The sequence below is a fragment of the Molossus molossus genome, unplaced genomic scaffold (genome assembly GCF_014108415.1).
Source record: "Molossus molossus isolate mMolMol1 unplaced genomic scaffold, mMolMol1.p scaffold_m16_p_8, whole genome shotgun sequence".
NCBI lineage: Eukaryota > Metazoa > Chordata > Mammalia > Chiroptera > Molossidae > Molossus > Molossus molossus.
Genome location: NW_023425402.1, coordinates 98,384,289 through 98,402,230, shown reverse-complemented (window position 1 = coordinate 98,402,230; position 17,942 = coordinate 98,384,289).

Below are 17,942 nucleotides of genomic sequence, written 5' to 3'. Positions count from 1 at the left end.
ATAAGCAAGTCAGTGAAGAAGCCCCCTCAATGATGTTTTTGCCCGTGTGCAAATATGCAAAGCCTTATTTGACCTATTTCCTCATCAGTAGTGGATGTATTTTACTGAGCTAATTTCTCCTATGTGCAGAGCATTCTATAAGATTTCTTGCAAATATTAGCTCACAATTTTTTGTGACAGTGCTGTGGATTAAATGTAGTTTCTTCATTTGATAAAAATGGAGATTGAACGTCAGAGAATCTAATGCTCAAGGCCATGGAAGTAGATGACAACCCTGAGATTGAAATGCAAGTCTGCCTTTGTCTGAAGCCCATATCCCCCCACTCCCTTTGTACAAAAACATATTGTACTGTTGTAGAGGATGTTTCTGGCCTAAGCAACCGTGCTTGGGTTTACTAAAATGTCAGAGTAGGCTTGAGCCTCATCAGCTCTGGTCCCCTCTGCAATCTCTGCCTCTGTTCTTCCTGGTCTTAGGTTGCAGGAATAGGAGTGAAGAATTAAAAAAAACACCCACAAAAAACAAAACTGAATCTAATATACTCACATCTCCTAAAACTAAGAACAATAATAATAATTGTTATTATTATTATTATCAGAGACATCCATATTAAAAAAGAGAGGCATTTTCCAACTTGAAATACACTCTGCATGGATGTCTCCCACCCACAATGTAGACATAAAGCAATTATTCAATTAATGAGTTGTGTTATTAGCTTCTTTTTCCATGTACCCACTTTCAAACTCTCCTACTTTTCCACTCTTTATTTTACCTTGCTCTGTCCCACCAGACGATAGAAATTGGACTGATTAAAAAAAATTACTTGCTGCTTATTCAAGGATGTAGTCAAATCTTTGAAATTATTACCTAAAAATGGGAGGATTAGAGGCATGCACTTTACAAAATTAATATAGAAAGATATAAAATAAAAACAAAATAAGCCCATTCATCCCAACCTCAAGTCTAAGGCCTGAGAGATAACTACTTTAATTTATTGATGTTTTCATTCTTTTGGTGGTTACTAGCATTACACTAGAAATATGCTTATGCCTTTTTTTTTTTTTTTTTAATGTCTCAACTTTGGGTAGTGTCTATTGGCTGCCCACTCAAAGATGAAGAACTTTGCATACTTACAACTATTATTTTCTACATGCCCTCTTCCTAATAGTTGTATTACATTTGCTGTAGGGGGAAGGGAGAGGAGAAGACTGATTATTTGTCCACCTAACCCACTGGTGGTCCTTTCAACAGTTACCCTGTTGCCTGCCCCCTAGCCCACTCCTGTTCTCTCCTGGTTGACTCAGAACTTGGCATCTCTTAAAGCTTGTGTCAGTCAAGGGATTTGTCAGGAAAACAGAACTCATGCCAGGAAGTTCAATGGAGGGAATTTAATTAGAGGAATTAATTGCAAAGGTCTTGGAAGAGCTGACAGAAAACAGGATGATGAAGCAACTCAGAGTTTAGAACCAGAGGAGTGTTAGGAGGTGAGGTTGCCAGAGTTTAGCAGCTCAGGTTCCCTCTTCCTGGGTGCTGGGAATTCAGAGTAGGGTCACCCAGCTGGAGCAAAGCCTCCAGGTGGGAACCGGAACCATGGAGTCGCTGTAGCTGCTGTTGGAGACACTGCCCAAGGCAGACAAAGAAGGTGAGACATAACCTGGCTTCTTCCTTCTCCACATCTGCCAGCTCTTGCCAGTGCCTTCCATTGGTTGAAACTAGCCAGAAGCCAGTTTGGCAAGGGAGTCTGGAAAATGTAGATTGTAGAGGTCAGTAGTTTGAGAGACAGAAAGAGCAGGGAAATGAATCTGAGAGCCAACGAGTGGATGACGGTGTTAGGGGTTGAATTGTGTCCCGCCTCCAAAAGATATGTTGAAGTTCGAATCCTCCAGTACTTCAGAATGTGACCTGACTTGGAAATAGGGTCATTAAACATGTAATTAGGCTAAGATGAAGTCATGCTGTAGTAGGGTGGGCCTTTAATCTAGTATGACTGGTGTCCTTATAAGTAGAAGAAAGGCACAGAGACACAGAGGAAGAACATCATGTGACAACAGAGGCAGAGATTGGAGTGATGCCTCTACAAGGCAAGGGGCACGAAGGGTTAGTGTTTGTCATCAGAGGCACAAGACAGACTCTCCCTCACTCTCCTCAGAGGGAACCAACCCTACGAACACCTTGATTTCAGATTTCTAGCTTCCACAACTTTGAGAGAATGTATTTGTGCTTTTGTAAGCCACTTGTTTTGTGGTATTATTTTATCGCAGCCCTAGGAAACCGATACAGGTAGGTACAGGGTTTTTCACTTACATGTACTCTGGGCCACAAGTTTCTCAGCAATGCTTCTTCTTCTTTTTTTTAATCCTCACCCAAGGACATTTTTTCATTTTTTGGTTCAAGTAGAGTGGGAGGGAGAGAGAGGAAGAGAGAGAGAGAGAAACATTGACGTGAAAGGGACACATTGAGTGGCTGCCACCCACCCGACCCAACCAGGGTTGGGGACAAACTGCAACCGAGGTACGTGCCCTTAGTGGGAACCGAACCCGGGTCTCTCTGGACCACAGGCCGACGCTCTAACCGCTGAGCCAAACCGGCCAGGGCTCTCAGCAATGCTTTTATATCAATATGTTCCTCTATAGTACTTCTTGGTTTTCAAAAATATGTCAAAATCTTTGGTCTACTGAACTCAGTACCGTTATGAATTTATGCCATCTTGTTTAAGTGTCGTTTTGAAGGAATACCATGAAGGACAGCAAGTAAACATAAGCATTCAATCTGCCATCCTAAAGCAGAGCCCCGCAGCCCAGCCTGGGTCAGGTTCAATGCGCCGGGCTCCCTTGCTTCCTCCCATTCAGTGATGGGGTCTTCCAATCACACATACAGTGACTATGAGGCATATCAAATACAAAACAAGGTTTTATTTAGGTGAAAGAAATCACTATACCCTCTTTACTGAAGATGGGACATTTGAATTTTGATTCATTGATTAATATAAATGATCAAATTAATTGGAATGCTAAGGTTTATCTATAAAGATACCTGGTCTTTCCTTAAGATTTATATTATTAATTTGTCATGGTTCATTGCTAATGTTTTTGAGAACAATATTATTTAATGTTCCTTCTAATATGTTTTGCTCCTTCTCACGGCTAATCAAATCCTGTGTTTCTGGAACTACTAAGAGTTCTTAGAAAGCAAACAAGCAATAACAGCAACAACAAACACAAAACCAAGTGGTACCAGCAGCCTGAAGCATGGCTGACCACTGGCACTGAGAAAAATTACTAGTTTTGTGCCTACACACCCCAGGTTTCACAAGGCCATGGAACCGCAATCTCCCAAACTCCCATATGCTCTTATCATAGCCACTGAATCAGCTATTTAGTAATTGCTCAGAATATTCTTGTGATGGGAAAAAATAAGAGTGGTTTTCTGATATACGATATTCCCTCAAAATGACTAATACCAAGGATTTGGTGAATATAAAACCATTATTTTGAATGGCGTTCTTACACAGGCTCATGGTACTAAAATGCATAGTTTTTAAGATCTAAATGAAAAGTAAAAAAGAGTCATTCAGATTCATTCTCTTAGCTGTTCTAAATTATTTTTCTCTACCTCCGTGGCAGTAAAATGATTTCCAGTGGAAACACTCCTTGAAGAGCTAGATTTTGCTTTTTTTGCTTGTGAGGGGAGGAGAAAGCAGGGACTTATTTCAAGGACTCTCTCAACAAGACTTTCTATGTTGTGATCCCAGAGAGTTCTGCACATATTTGCTCATTTTCCTGGCTTCATGCAGAATGGATTTGGTTGGGTGATAAAAACTATACTGGTTTCTAAGGCATAAGCTGGTTAAATTTGTTTGATTTGATTGGAAAGTTATGATCTTGACAACACTTGTGTGTTCCCTGGGATGGGAATTGTTGTCTGGCTTCTGCAGTGTTTGTACCCAAAGGCCTGTAATACTTCGTGAATGAGAACCCTGAGAAAACTCGGCCTCAGGGAGCCCCCAAACAGAAAATGGGCCTCACTACCACCAAAGTTGGTTTCTAACTCCCAGGAGAGCAGAGGCTCTGTTCCCAATGTCATGTTCCCAGGTGTTCCCCTGGGCATCTCCAGGTCCACATTACAGTTCATGCTGGAGTGCAGGTTCTTAGCCTCCACTGCCCCATGTGTATCATGGTGACAGTCACTGGGGCTTCAGTTCATGGAGTCCTGGGACTTTGACCTCAGACTCTCCCTAACTTACACTCTGTTTCTCCTAAGTCTAGAGCTCCAGACTCGGTTTCACTATGAGACTTTCTCAGAACCTTCCATGCCTCTGTGCTCAAGGTGTCTCACTTTTTGCTCTAAATTTTCCTTAATCAGTCACTTAATAAAAATTTAGAGAGTGCTAATCTTGTGTGTTGCCCTTTGCTAAAGCATGAGAGAGTTACCAAGAAATATGTGATATGGGGCCTGTATAGGCACTCGATTGGCTAATGCAATACCCATACCTAAATCCCCTTTGCCTTGTTTACTTCTACTTTGATACTGGAAAAAACAAATATTTGTTTCCCTAGCCTCTTTGCTGCTAACAGTGGCCATGTGACACAGAGCTATTGCTAACTCATTATTTTTAATATTTGCCTGATATTTCATAGCATGTATATACTACATTTACCCAACCACTCCCCAGGTGATAGTTATTTCCTGTTGTTCCCAATATAACAATGTTGCAATAAACATTTATTTTGATATATTCTTATGTACTAGTGCTTTATTTCATTTAGAATGTAGTCCCAAATGCTATATTACTTGGTCAAAATACATGTGTATTTCAATTTCAAAACATATTGACAGGTAATTTAAAAAAATATAGCAGTTCCAATTCTCAGTAGCTATGTATAAGTGTGCATATTTCCCTATATCCTTATCAGTACTAGAGGTTATTTCTTTTTTTAGTTTTTTACCAATCTAACAAATAAAAAGAGATCATTAGTATTGCTTTAATTTTAATTTCCCTGAATTCATTTGAAATTGTTCATCATAGATTTATTGGTCATTTGGAGATCCTCGTCTGTGAATTGCTTGTTTATATCCCTTGTCCATTATTCTAACGGTTTGTTCTTTTCTTATTGACTTGGCACTGTTTTTGCATGTTAGAGACATTATTCTATGCCTGCCAGGTGTGTAGCAAATATTCCTCCAGACTACTCTTTGTCTTTTAAATGGCAATGGACATAAACAATTTTTGAAACAATTAATATAATCAAATATATTTTTTCTTTAGCACTTTCTTACTTAGAAAAGTCTACCCCACTTCAAGGAATTTATTTTCTGAACTTGGTTCAACATTTTAGGAGCACACACTTTTGAGGGTCTGCAGTATGAGGTAGCAATCTCAAAGAGAGCAAGAGGAATATTTGCAGAGGCAAGACTGTAGATGGGAAACGGTACATAGTATGTGTTGGCTAAGAACATGGAAGTCAGATGGTTCTGAATGTGAGTTCTTTTTCTTTGGTGGAAGTTCTGGGGGAGTTACTGCTGGGATTTTCCTCTCTTAAAGGACCCACAGTTTCCTAATAACCATATTTATATTTATGTATTTTTATTAAAAAAAAAAAAAAAAAGATAGCACCTGTTAAGCCCCAATCATATTTGTAAAGTTATTGTGTTTTGGTCAGATTGTGATTTTTCTATCAGTCCACATCTAATTTTAGGTGAAGAATTTTGTCTCATAATGAAAAACATATTTGCTCTTGAAACAAAACAAAACTCTACAACTTGATTTTTTTTTTGTATCTTTATTTATAGGGCTCTAAGTGTTATTAATTCAGGTAAGAACAGCTGAGGGTCATCTCACTGGCTCTCACTACATACCTACAGGCAAATAGGATGACACCCTACAGTAGGATGTGTACACTTTCCACACCTGTTATGGACCGAATGTTCCCTCCACATTTGTATGTTGAAGCCCTAACCTCTGATGTGACTATATTTGGAAAAGGGGCGATTCTGGAATTAAGGTTAAATGAGGTCATCAGGGTGGGTCTCGTTCCAGAGGAATTTGCGTACGTATCTATAAGAGACCCCAGAGAGCCTGCGCCCTCTCAGTACATGCACAGAGGAAAGACCCTGTGAGCACACAGGGAGATGGCAGCGCCTACGAGCTAAGAGAAGAGACCACAGAATGAGGTCACTTGATCACAGACTTCCAGCCTCCAGAACTGTGAGAAAATAAGAGTCTGTCATTTCAGCCCCCGGGCTGTGGTGCTTTGGTAGGACAGCCCGAGCTGACTAACACTACCCCCAATCAAGCAGACATCCAGTCAGAAACACATTCTGTATGTGGATCCTAGGGATTATTTAATCCAAGTGAAGATACTTTTTAAGGACGGAATTTTCATTCCTCCATTTCTTCCAAATCGAGGTTGTCTTTGTCTCTGAGGAAAAGCTGTCTGGAGCCTGCATTCCGGGGAAGAACACAGCACCCCCTTTCTTCCCGCTCAGCAGGATGCTAAGTCCCTCCCTCCTGCACGAAGTGGGGGAGAACTTGGACCAAGGAGCCAAACGGTCAAGTAAACCAAATACTTTGGAGAGTTATAAAGCACAGAAAAATACATCGCACCTTAACCCAGCTGCAGGAAATCCCAGTTACGTTTCCTCACAGAGAGATGATGTGGACTGAGTCGTCAGCTGCTCTTATTACCTGCTGGTGTCCTCATCGAGGCTACATTTGAGAGACCGGATATACAATTGGACAAGGGCCAGACCATAGATGAAAACAGAACTCTGACCTGCAGACTGGTCAGGGAAACCAAGTCCTTTCCCTGCAATAAACAAGCCAGGCAGCCAGCCTGCTCTAAGTGACCAGCAGATTGCTATCTCTAGTAACAATCCAGAAATCTAAAGAATGACTTCTGTTGATCTTACATGGCTGGAATTTGGTTAATAGCTCACAGCTTCCTTAATTTTTATCCCTGCTTCCAACGTGGGCCCACCAGAGAGAGCCAATTAGGTACGTCACAACCCATGGTGCCTCACCGTTTAGACCACCTACGGCTTCCGGTGACCATAGCCTCCATCTGGGCACACCTGAAGACTTCCTTTTTTTCTACAAAAGCTTTCTTGATCCTCTGTCAAATGCAAGTGACAGTGGCCAACTCCCTTGTTATAGAGACTCTGAATAAATAGCCTTAGATTGTTCTCATTTAGTTGGTCTTTGTTAATTTCCACATTCTTTTCATCTATTTCTTAGACCATCTGAAAGATTCTTTTCCTCCCTGATTGTGCTCTGAAGCATTTTCTCTTCTGTTTATGATGAAGATACAGTTTCTTTTTGTGTGATTATAAATTGTGTGATTCGATTTACGTGATACGATGAAAAAAAAATCATGCTAACTTTTGTGAAAATATAAACTACCCTTTAGCATGAGTAAGAAGTACACCAAGCCTCAAAAAGAGAAACTTATCTTGTTTCTTGGTAAATGTGGACTTTGAATATAGCACACTGGGCTCATGTCCCCAGAGTGATTGTTCTAGGATCGTGATGTGCCTGAGGGCACCCCCTCCACCTGTTTCTGTTCTCTCCCATCCCCCGTCACTTTCGAAGGTATTTATAGTGACTTAAGCCTGTGTTCCCGAGTTCCTGGATCTGACCCCTGGCCATCGCAGCTTCCCCGTCTTCCCTGTGCCATTGTCTGTTACACTACACTGGTTGTGTGGCTTCCAGGGTGTCCCTTTGGGAACTGGGCATGCAGTCTAGGTACTTGTTTTGCTCAAGCCAGTGCAAGAGGCATGAGGAATGCCTCAAAGGAGGCTTTCAAACTGCTGACCTTGGCAGTTCTGCTGTTTTGAAAGACAACAGAACAGTGGGAAGAAGGAAAATTTCATTCCCTTAGAGCTTCTCTGCTTAGCTCTGGAACAATAGTAACGAAGTGCATTTTGAGGGGACGGGTTTGAACCGGGTCCTCAGCTGCATGGCTTGGAATACGGTTTTCAAAAAAAAACAAAAACATTGACAAAAAAGCTCTCCACTAAATTCAGACCAACTCAACACTCATTATAGTCTGGTTTTTCCCTCATTAATACAAACGAGTAGTAACCCGCTAAAGTTAAGTATTGCTAATAAATAGAAATCCATGTAAATGAATTTGGAACCTATGGGATGTCCGATTTAACACTATACTCTACTTCATTGACAAACTTTAAGTGACTTGATGGAAAATGAAGGTTTCAAGGTGCCACTTGCTATTCAATAGCTTGGCTATTTTGATGGTAGGTGGGGAGGACCACTTCTCAGGGTTTATCTCAACTTAACCTACCCAAATGCCAGCACTCAACAACAGCTTGGCAAAGCACTGTATTTGGACTTACAAGCCATTTTCCAGGAGGCTATTGTCAATGGTTGAACAAGTTAAAGAAACTAGAGTTAGGAATAGAAGAGTTAACACAGGCACAATGTACCAACTTACTGTTATTGGTCCTCAGATATTGACCAGGCAGCTACTATGGACTGTAGACATTGGGTGCAACCCAGTGGCTTCCTCCCTTTGTGTGTAGCTATCTCCTGTAACTCAAGAATCCTCTTTAAAATGGTCTAGCTATTATAAGCAGCTTACAGACATTTAAGGAGAGGAGTCTGGAAAGAGGTCAATAAGTACAATTAGTGGGAAAAATAAAATAAGTAACCTTTCAACATATTTCCCCAGCATCACACCCTGAGTGTGGAAGGGAGGAGGTGACTGATGTCCCCTAAGTGACTGTTAGCAGGTCAAGTGCACACAGAGTAGAGGAAAAATGTGTAAAGCAGGCCTTCAGTTTGAAGTTGAATTATGCATTCAACTCTCTGCCCTACTCCAGGCATTTCCGTATCCTTCTCTTGTTTCTTGCTGGCTGGCCTGATAATGGATTCTTGGGGTATCCATGTGGCCATCCTCTGGGAGCCAATCACTGTCCCTGATTTTACCTTCACCCCTTTCCCATGGTCTCTCAAATCTTGGCTTCTCTTTCACTCCTGACAAATGCTCTCTCCTGGACTAAACTTTGGTAAGGTCCTTCTGAGTGTTCTTTTTGAGTAGGCCTCGTCCTTGACCATGTTCTTGGCAGGCTGAGCCCAGTTTTAGCAAAGAATCCTGCTAAGGCAGTTTGTCAAGAATTGCCCCACCCTCGATAGCCAATCAAGCTCCTCTTCCTTCTCACCCCTGATGCCTAACCAAGTTCCTCACGGTAATTTTCCATCCACTCCTTGCCCCTGCCCATTGGCTATAAATTCCCACATGTTCTTGTCATTCAGAGTTAAGTTCAGCCTTTCTCCCAGTTGCAGTAGTCTTGAGTAAAGTCTTCCTTGCTGTATTTAACAAGTGTCAGAATAATTCTCTTTACCATCCCTTACCCCCAAGTCCCCACTTCTTCCACATCTGGGGTTTTCTTTGTTCTTCAGCTCTCCATCCTCTTCTTCAGATTGGTCTGGTGTCCCACTGCTGGGCTTTGGCACTGAGTCCTGTGGGATGGGAGAGAGGAGGGGAAAGAGGCGTTCTCAGTGGTCTCTTCTCAGGGCCTGGGAGAAGGATGACCCGGACGGTGCTGCTGTACAGGGTCACAGTCTATGGTGTCTGCCTGCCTTTCTTTTGCTAAGTGTTCCTGTCTTTTTTAGTAACCTTGGTTTGAGCTCCCAGGAGTAAAAATAAATAAATAAATAAATAAATAAATAAATAAATAAATAAATAAAGCAGGGGGAACCCTCCAACAACTTCCATTTGTGATGTTGAAACAACTCATCTTGTGACATTAAAAAATACCAAAAGAAAAAAAAAAAACAAAGCAAAAATTGTTTCTGCCACAAAGGGGCTACCCTCCATGTGGAATGGAATTAAAAATAATAAAGTGATTTGAAACTGGAACAATGAAAACAGCCAAAATACCTTGCTAGTTACTGATGCTATGGAAAGAAACATAGGTGTGGGGTCAAATGGACCTGAATTTAAAGCCTAGCTCTCTCCACCATTTACCTTGCTGGGACCTTAAGCAAGCAGGCTAACTTCTGAGCCCCAGGTGCCTGGCCTGTGAAAAGCTTCGTCTCACAATGTCAGTGAAAGAAATAAGCATCAGGTACAGTGTTTGGCACACAGTTATTTTTTTAAAGTTTAACTCCTATCTCGTAATCCTCCATTGGTTTGAAGGACTGCAGTCTGCAGGGGGTCTATTTGGAGACTGGAAAAATATACAGTTCAAAAAGTACACGATGTTCACCTTCGAGTTTTATTTTGTTATTTTCTTTGATGATAATTGTTATATTTTGACAATTCAAAAGTTTTTTTGTATGTTTTGTAATATGTGAGGTGTAAAATAAAGGACATTTTAAAGCATAGTTATGGCATCTCAGCTAACATATTTTTAGACACAGTTTATAGTATCAGAGAAAACTGAGAAAAACAAGTAGAATGCAAAGTGATGTAACAATAAAGTAAATGATTACAAACATCAAAACGGTGTATGTTTTTATAGAAAAATGTAAACATATGCAAAAGTAGAGGTAAGAGTATAATGAGTCCTCAGGTAACTATTACCCACCTTTAACAATGACCAAATTTGTCAATCTTGTTTTGTCTATAGACCACCCTCCAATTCTCTCCACCCCCTTTGCTGGAATATTTTAAAGCAAATTTTAGACCTTATAATTTAGATGTATTTCTAACAAATAAGGATCCTTATTCTATATAATCACATTATTATTAGCGTATCTAATACAATTTAAAAATAATTCCTTATTCCTTATACTTCTTTACATTTTTTCAGTATCCACTCAGTGTTCAAATAGTCAGACTGTCTCAAAAACATCTTTTGCCCTAGATGGTTTGGCTCAGCAGTTGGAGCGTCGGCCTGCGGACCAGAGAGTCCCGGGTTCGGTTCCCGCTAGGGGCATGTACCAAAAAAAAAAAAAAATCTTTTTATAGTTCACTTACTTGAATCAGGATCCAAATAAGATCCACACATTGTATGTGGTTGATATGTTTCTTTAGTCTCTTTTGATCTGTACTGTTCCTCCCTCCCCTTCTCGCCACTCATGCTACCCTTTTAGTTGAAGAAACCAAGTCAGTTGCCTTGGAGAATTCCCCTTGATTTTGTCTTGGCTGATTGCATTATTGTGGTTTTATTTAACATAGACTTAAGCCCCTGTGTTTCCTCTAACTGGTAGTTAAATCTAGTCTTTATCAGGTCCGGGCTCAATTTTATTAAAGTAGGAAAACTTCATGGGAAGAGCTGGTACTTTTTATTGAACACATCAGGAGACACATAGATCTCTTTTGGTGAGTTTTCAACCAGGGAGGAGAAAATGTATTTTGACCCTAATGCAGGATAACATAACCCTTCCCTACATACGTGGCAGAAAGGAGGTGGACTTTGGAGGCAGACACCCTTGAGAAAAGATTGAACTGTGTGACCAGACATGGCATGGTAGCTTTTACTTTGTTGGGTGCTGGATATTTTTGTTTCCTATAAATTTTCTTGAGCTTTGTTCTGGGATGCAGCTCAAGTATTTGGAAACAGTTTGATACTTCTGGGTCTTGCTTTGAAGACTAGTAGATGGGCCCAGAGCAGCAAGAACCAAGGGCTAATTTGGTGCCACTAGAGAAGGGAGACCCTCTGCATTCTTTACCCAGGGCCCATGAATTACGAGGGTTTCCATCTGGCTAGTAGCCTGTGTAATGGTCAGGTTCCCAGAGGGTGGTTCTTAACCCAGCCTCAGGTAGTGCCCTCATGCCAGGCATGGATCAGTCCTCTACTAAATACCCAAAGGAGCACCTCTCAGATCTTTGGGGTTCTTCTCTATACAGCTCTTTCTTCCTTGGTGCTGGGTCCTGTGAACTCTAGGAGCCTTGGTCTCCCCAAACTCTCAGCTTCATCTCCTCCTTTTAGGGAACCTGCTGGGCTCCATGGAGGTTGTCACTCCCTTTGCCACAATCTGGGAATACAAGGTGATAAGCTGGTGCAATTGTGGGACTCGCTTACTTCCCATCACTTAGGAATCATTTTTCTTCATAACCTGATACCCAATATCTTGAAACCTGTTCTTTCACATATTTTGTCTAGTTTTTTAGTTGTTTTAGGTGGGAGAATAAATCATACTTCTCTATCTTGGCTAAAAGTGCAAGTCTTTAAATGAACCTCTTAACTGTATTTAGTCTATCAATCTATGAACATGATATATATCTTCATTTATTTGGGCCTTGTTTAATTTTTTTTTTCCCCAGCAAATGTTCTTTTAGTTTTTAGTGTAGAGGGCTTTTAGCTATTGTTTTAGATTTACTGCTAGGTATTTTATTTTTTAAAAAAATCTTTATTGTTGAAAATAATACAGATGTTCTCCCCCGCTTTTTAAGAAATCCTTACCCGAGGACATTTTCCATTTACCTTCAGATAGAGTGGGAGAGAGTGAGAGAGAGAAACATTGATATGAAAGGGACACACTGACTGATTGCCTCCCGCACGACTCTGATCAGGGCCGAGGATGAACTGCAACTGATTTATGTGACCTTGATCGGATTCGAACCTGTGACTCATTGATCTGTGGGCTGACACTCTAACTGTTGAGCCAAACTGGCCAGAGCCCCCTCTCTCCTTTTTAAAACAACTTTCTGGTTCCCTTTATTATTTCTAGTAGACCTGTGCTTTTCTGTCTGGTGTCAATTCCATTTGACCTAAAAAACTTCTTTGCTGTGCTAGCCAACTGGCCATGAATTCTCTTGACTTTGTTGGTCTGCAAGTGTTTCTGTTTTACATTTTTATAAAATGATATTTTTGCTGAAAAGTTCTCTTTTCTTTTCCTCCAGCATTTTATTTAAAAAAATTTTTTTTAAATTGATTTCTAGAGAGAGGAAGGGAGAGGGAGAGAGAGAAATATCAATGGGAGAGAACATCAAATGGCTGCGTCCTGCAAGCTCCCACTGGGGATTTGGCCCCAAACCTGGGCATGTGCCTTGACCAAGAATTGCCTAGCATTTGAATGGTTTATTTTCTATATTTTAATTTCATTTCTAGCATTTTATTTGATTCTTCTCAATAGTTCCCAATTCTGTTGAAATTTCTCATCTCTTCATGCATATGGTTTCATTTTTCCCATCATATCCTCTAATATCTTTATTATAGTTATTTTAAAGTCATTGTGGGATAATCTCACCATCTAGGCTATTTTTGGGTCTACTTCCATTGACTATTTTTTCTCTTGATCATGGACCACTTATTGTTTTTTCTTTTTGACAGCTTTTGGACTTCATGATTCTATGCAAACAAACAAAACAATACTGTGTATAATGGAACAAGAAAGAATGATGTAAATAGTATTTTCTCTAAAAAATAACTTGCCTCTTTTTTTTGTCAGGCTTCTAGTGACGGGAACTAAGTCAATTTAATCTATAGTTGAGCTGGTACCGAGTTTGTCACCACTTAGTAAGATTTATGTTATCACTGGCTTCAAATGTTTTGAAGGCAAAACAGGATTTTCTCTTCAGCAAGGTGTGGGCTCTGAGCACTGCTGAGATTCCATTATTGTCTTTATAATTTAGCATCCAGCCACCAACTTTCTAAACCACACAAGAGTACTTTCTGCTTTACAAGCTGGTTGTCAAATTTTTGGGTCTCTGTAGAGTTCTCTTCGCTTCCAGTTCCACTCCCAGACTTGGAAGATCTTTATTCTCTGTACCACACCAGATTTCAGAGGGTCACCACAGGGCATTTAGTGAGGGTCAAGAGTATCTCCAAGGGATTTCTCTTGCCTCTTCTGCCCCACTCCCAGAGTTTCAGGGCTGTTTCTGTGTCCTCAGTAATGACCTAGTATGCTTTCCAGGGGTTTCTCGCCACGGTCCAGCCCTTCCTCTAACCTTCAGCACACCATTGCCTAGCATTTGGAGAAAGCTTATCTACCTAGAGGGTATCTCTCTTTGAGATATTCCTTGCCTCCAGTCTTGGGCAGACTTTCTCATGAACTCTATAAAGGCCTATGGGAAGGCACTGGCTATTTTTGCTGGTGCTACTCAGGACTCTAGACCATCATGTGAGCCTATGTGACTCCCTCCACCACTCTGCTAGGTATAAAAGCTGTTATGGATCTTTTCCTTCCCAAGGAGAATTTGACACTTTCTGAAATAAAGTTCATTTAGGTTTGTTTTTTTAATAACTATAATTTTTGTAGCTTTTTCTCATCGTTAGGGTTCTTATAATGTTTTTATGCTTTCTTAAAACAACTTATTCTAAAAAAAAAAAAAAATCTTATATGGAACCTGAATACATAAAACAAATAAAAACTGAATCTTCAGGTAAAACATACTTGTTGGGGATGGGGGATGTTCTCACAGGCTTTTTTATTACTATCTGCAATGACGACTTAGAAAATTTTCAAGTTATTTGAAAATTTCTGGTCCTATCATCAAGTATTAATCTTTTGTTTGGGGCTCTAGTTTTTATAGTTTGGTTTTCTCAGTATTTTCAATGTCTAATATCCTCTTTTTTTCATGCCTCTGAACAGGCTGTTTTCATAGGATTCTTGTCTCTCTCCCAATTTAAATCACTTACCCTTGAGAGCCCAGTTCACCCTGAAGTATGTTTTCATCTCAAGAGCTGTTATGGCACTTACCATTTGGGCCATCCAATTTAGATATGCTGACTATGGTTTGGTGAGTGTAACTCTTGGCTCTATAGCTGGGCATCCTTCCTCTAGACAGAGACTATGTTGGAACTTGTCTTATGTCTTGTTTGGGCTGGGAGGGATAGGCAGACTATTCACGTTTGCTGCTGTGACCATTAAGGAAGCGTGAAAATGTCTTTTGGTTGATGACTCTATGTTAACCAGAAGTGTTCTATGTTCATAATTTAACATCTTTATATCAGAGCCCAAATGGCTTCTGTTTAAAATGACCCTTATTTCAGATCATTGTCAGCTCTTCTGAGTCAGGTGACTGCCTTTGCTTCCACAGCTATGCCATGAGATGCTGGGGCTCCATGTGTCTTTTTAGTATTAGTTATGTCTGAAAACTCACCATACCTGTGTGGTGAGTTTTCAGACATAGCTAATACTAAAACTAATACTAATACTAATACTAATAAATACTAATACTACCTTTCTTCCCCCATCCTTTGTCCTCTGAGCTGATCAGGTCACCCATGTTAGCCCGGTGCTCCATTGAGCCTTGCCCCAGTGGGTAGACTGGCTGTGTTCCAAAACCACACTTCAATTGGATTAATGCAGCTAGAAGAGCACCATCTGAGAGTGTGTCTTTTCCCTGATATGCCCCAAGCTGTCAGCAACACAACTGGCCTATTGCAAGGTGGCACCTAGAGTATCTAGGCAAGCTCTCAACATATAATTGTGAGGATTTAGAATTGGTGTGTTACTTTTGATTCAAACTGATTATATTACTCAGAAACAGCTATTTCCAGACATCTCAGACTCAAAGAGATTTCTGGGAGATGTGATGCCTTCCTTTATCTCCTGGGAAATCAGAAAATGTTTACCTTTTTCTTCTCTGGGATAACTCAGCTACTCTTTTTCCTCAAATACCTCTTTTTGAATCTTGAGGGTTGTTATGATTATAATAATACCTCCTTGATAGAGTTGCTATGAAGATTAAAAACGACACCAGCCTTGTTTAAATTCTATGCATGTTCTTCAATATGTGTGTTTTTCAAAGTCTTTCATGCATGAGATACATGTTTTTCATGCATGTCTTATGCATGCTCTTCAAGCCTTTTTATGAGGTAATTGTGGCCAAAGGAAACATATATCAACACCTACAGGTTGTTTTCCTTAGAAGATCCAGACTTTGGGAAGTGTAGCTCCAAATTTTATGGCCACAGACTGAATCCTCATTGCAGCGTTCAGCTGAAATCTGTGGCCCAGCACATCTGGAGTGGGGGTACGCAGGCCCCAAAGTTGCAAGCATGGGAAGGTTAGATGGTGAAAGATCCAAATGTGTACACTTCCCACTTGGGAGGAGTTGTTATTTTATTATTGAGACACTCTAAATTATAATTTTCTTAAACAAATTTTTTTTCATCAGACGTACATATCTTCCTTAAAAAACAAACCCCGTGTGCCTTTTTTAGTAGTATTCAAGCCAGTGCATCCATTCTGTCTGCATTAAATCATTTGCCCAATTGGCATTCCACAGCTCTGAGTTATACGCTGATCAAAGCTGAAATTTAAAATCTACCCAGCAATCAGTTGGTAGACTGGGCCTGTATTAAACAACTCAAAATGAAATGTGTTTTGGGGTGTGTGTGACTTTAAGTCCAGCTTTAACCTTTCATTAACTGGGTGAGTCCTGCCCTCTGGTAATGGGTGTGGGCACAGGTAGGCAAATTACTGTGTGGATCTCCAGGGAGTTTATAGCAGGACAGTGTGTTCTCTCCTCCGCTTTGCAAAGAGGGTTATTGTTCAAATTCCTTGAGACTTGGGTTGCACTATTTGGGCATGTTATCATCTCCATTCTGAAATGAAATCTCGTAGGTAGCGGAAGGGCTGAAACCTTGGCTGGCAGCCACAGAGGAACAAACCTGCCCTCTTCCCAGCTCAATGGGAGAGGGGATGTACTGCTCACGTAGATAATACTCAATGTAGTTAGACATTGTCAGCACATCCTGGTGTAAATACAGTGCCCTTCCTTAACTTTTCCAAGGGAAAAGCAGATCTCCTTGCATTGACTTTCATTTCTCAACTACAGCTTCAAAAGCATCTTTTCTCACTAAGGGGTTTGAGACATTGGCCTTTCAAGGTCCGCATTGTTGGGTGAATTAGGAACATAATCTCACATACAGCTTAATTGTTTGTACATGGATGTGTTTACAAATGCATCTATTATTTTAAATGTACATATAGAGAAAATGAGGCATATCTGCAGGAAATAAGTATTCAGTACTTAATGCATTAGTATCAGCTTGGATTATAATGGCATTGGGTCCTGGACATCTCATGGCAGGAAGGAACTAAGCTCCACTGTAGCCAGTTTTGTGCTGGGCTTTATTATCCTTTTAGCTGGTTATTCATTCAACACTGTGCAAGTACTGCGGGGTGCTGAAGACACATCTTGAAAAGCATAGATTGTCCTCGTGAGAGCTTACAGCAAAATGGGAGAGAAAATGAAAGGGTATTTGCTGTGCGGTAGGAAAGAAGGGAGGTGGAAAAGAACAATAGAGGGATTCAACCTCTGGGCAGGGCGTGGAAAGGAGAAAGGGTCCAGGAGGAAGTGACCGCAGCTTTAAATTGTGATATTGGACATCGTATGGCTTCCTCTCTCACGTTCTTTAAAAATAATTGTTCTGCCCTGGCCAGTTTGGCTCAGCGGTTAGAGCGTCTGCCTGCGGTCCGGAGAGACCCGGGTTCGGTTCCCGCTAAGGGCACGTACTTCGGTTGCAGTTTGTCCCCGGCCTTGGTTGGTCGTGCGGGTGGCAGCCACTCGATGTGTCCCTTCACGTCGATGTTTCTCTCTCTCTCTCCCTTCCTCTCTCTCCCTCCCACTCTATCTGTACAAAAAAATGGAAAAAAAAAAATTGTTCTGTGTTTATTCTTCTACATAAACTTTGTATTATTATTTTTTAATCAATATTCAAATCTAGACTGGATGCAATTTATAGATTAATTTAGGAAGAATCACTTTCTTTATCAGAATCGAGTCTTCTTGTGTAGGAACAATATACTTCCCTCCATGTGTCCACATCTTTAGAAAGGCCTTTTAGTAGGGTTATAAATATTTGTCCACACTTTCCTTTTAATGGTTATCCCTCAGTATTTTCTCTGAGATTGGGATTTTTTTCTTATATTTTATAGCTGGTTAATTGTGGTAAATAAGAAACCTACTGAATTTGGGGTATTTACTTTTCAGCTGGGCATAGAGAACACCCCAGGCACAGGGGAGGTCCCTTTCACTCGCTGATTGCCTTAGGTCAGAGCTGGGATGGCCCTTCAGAGCTGTCC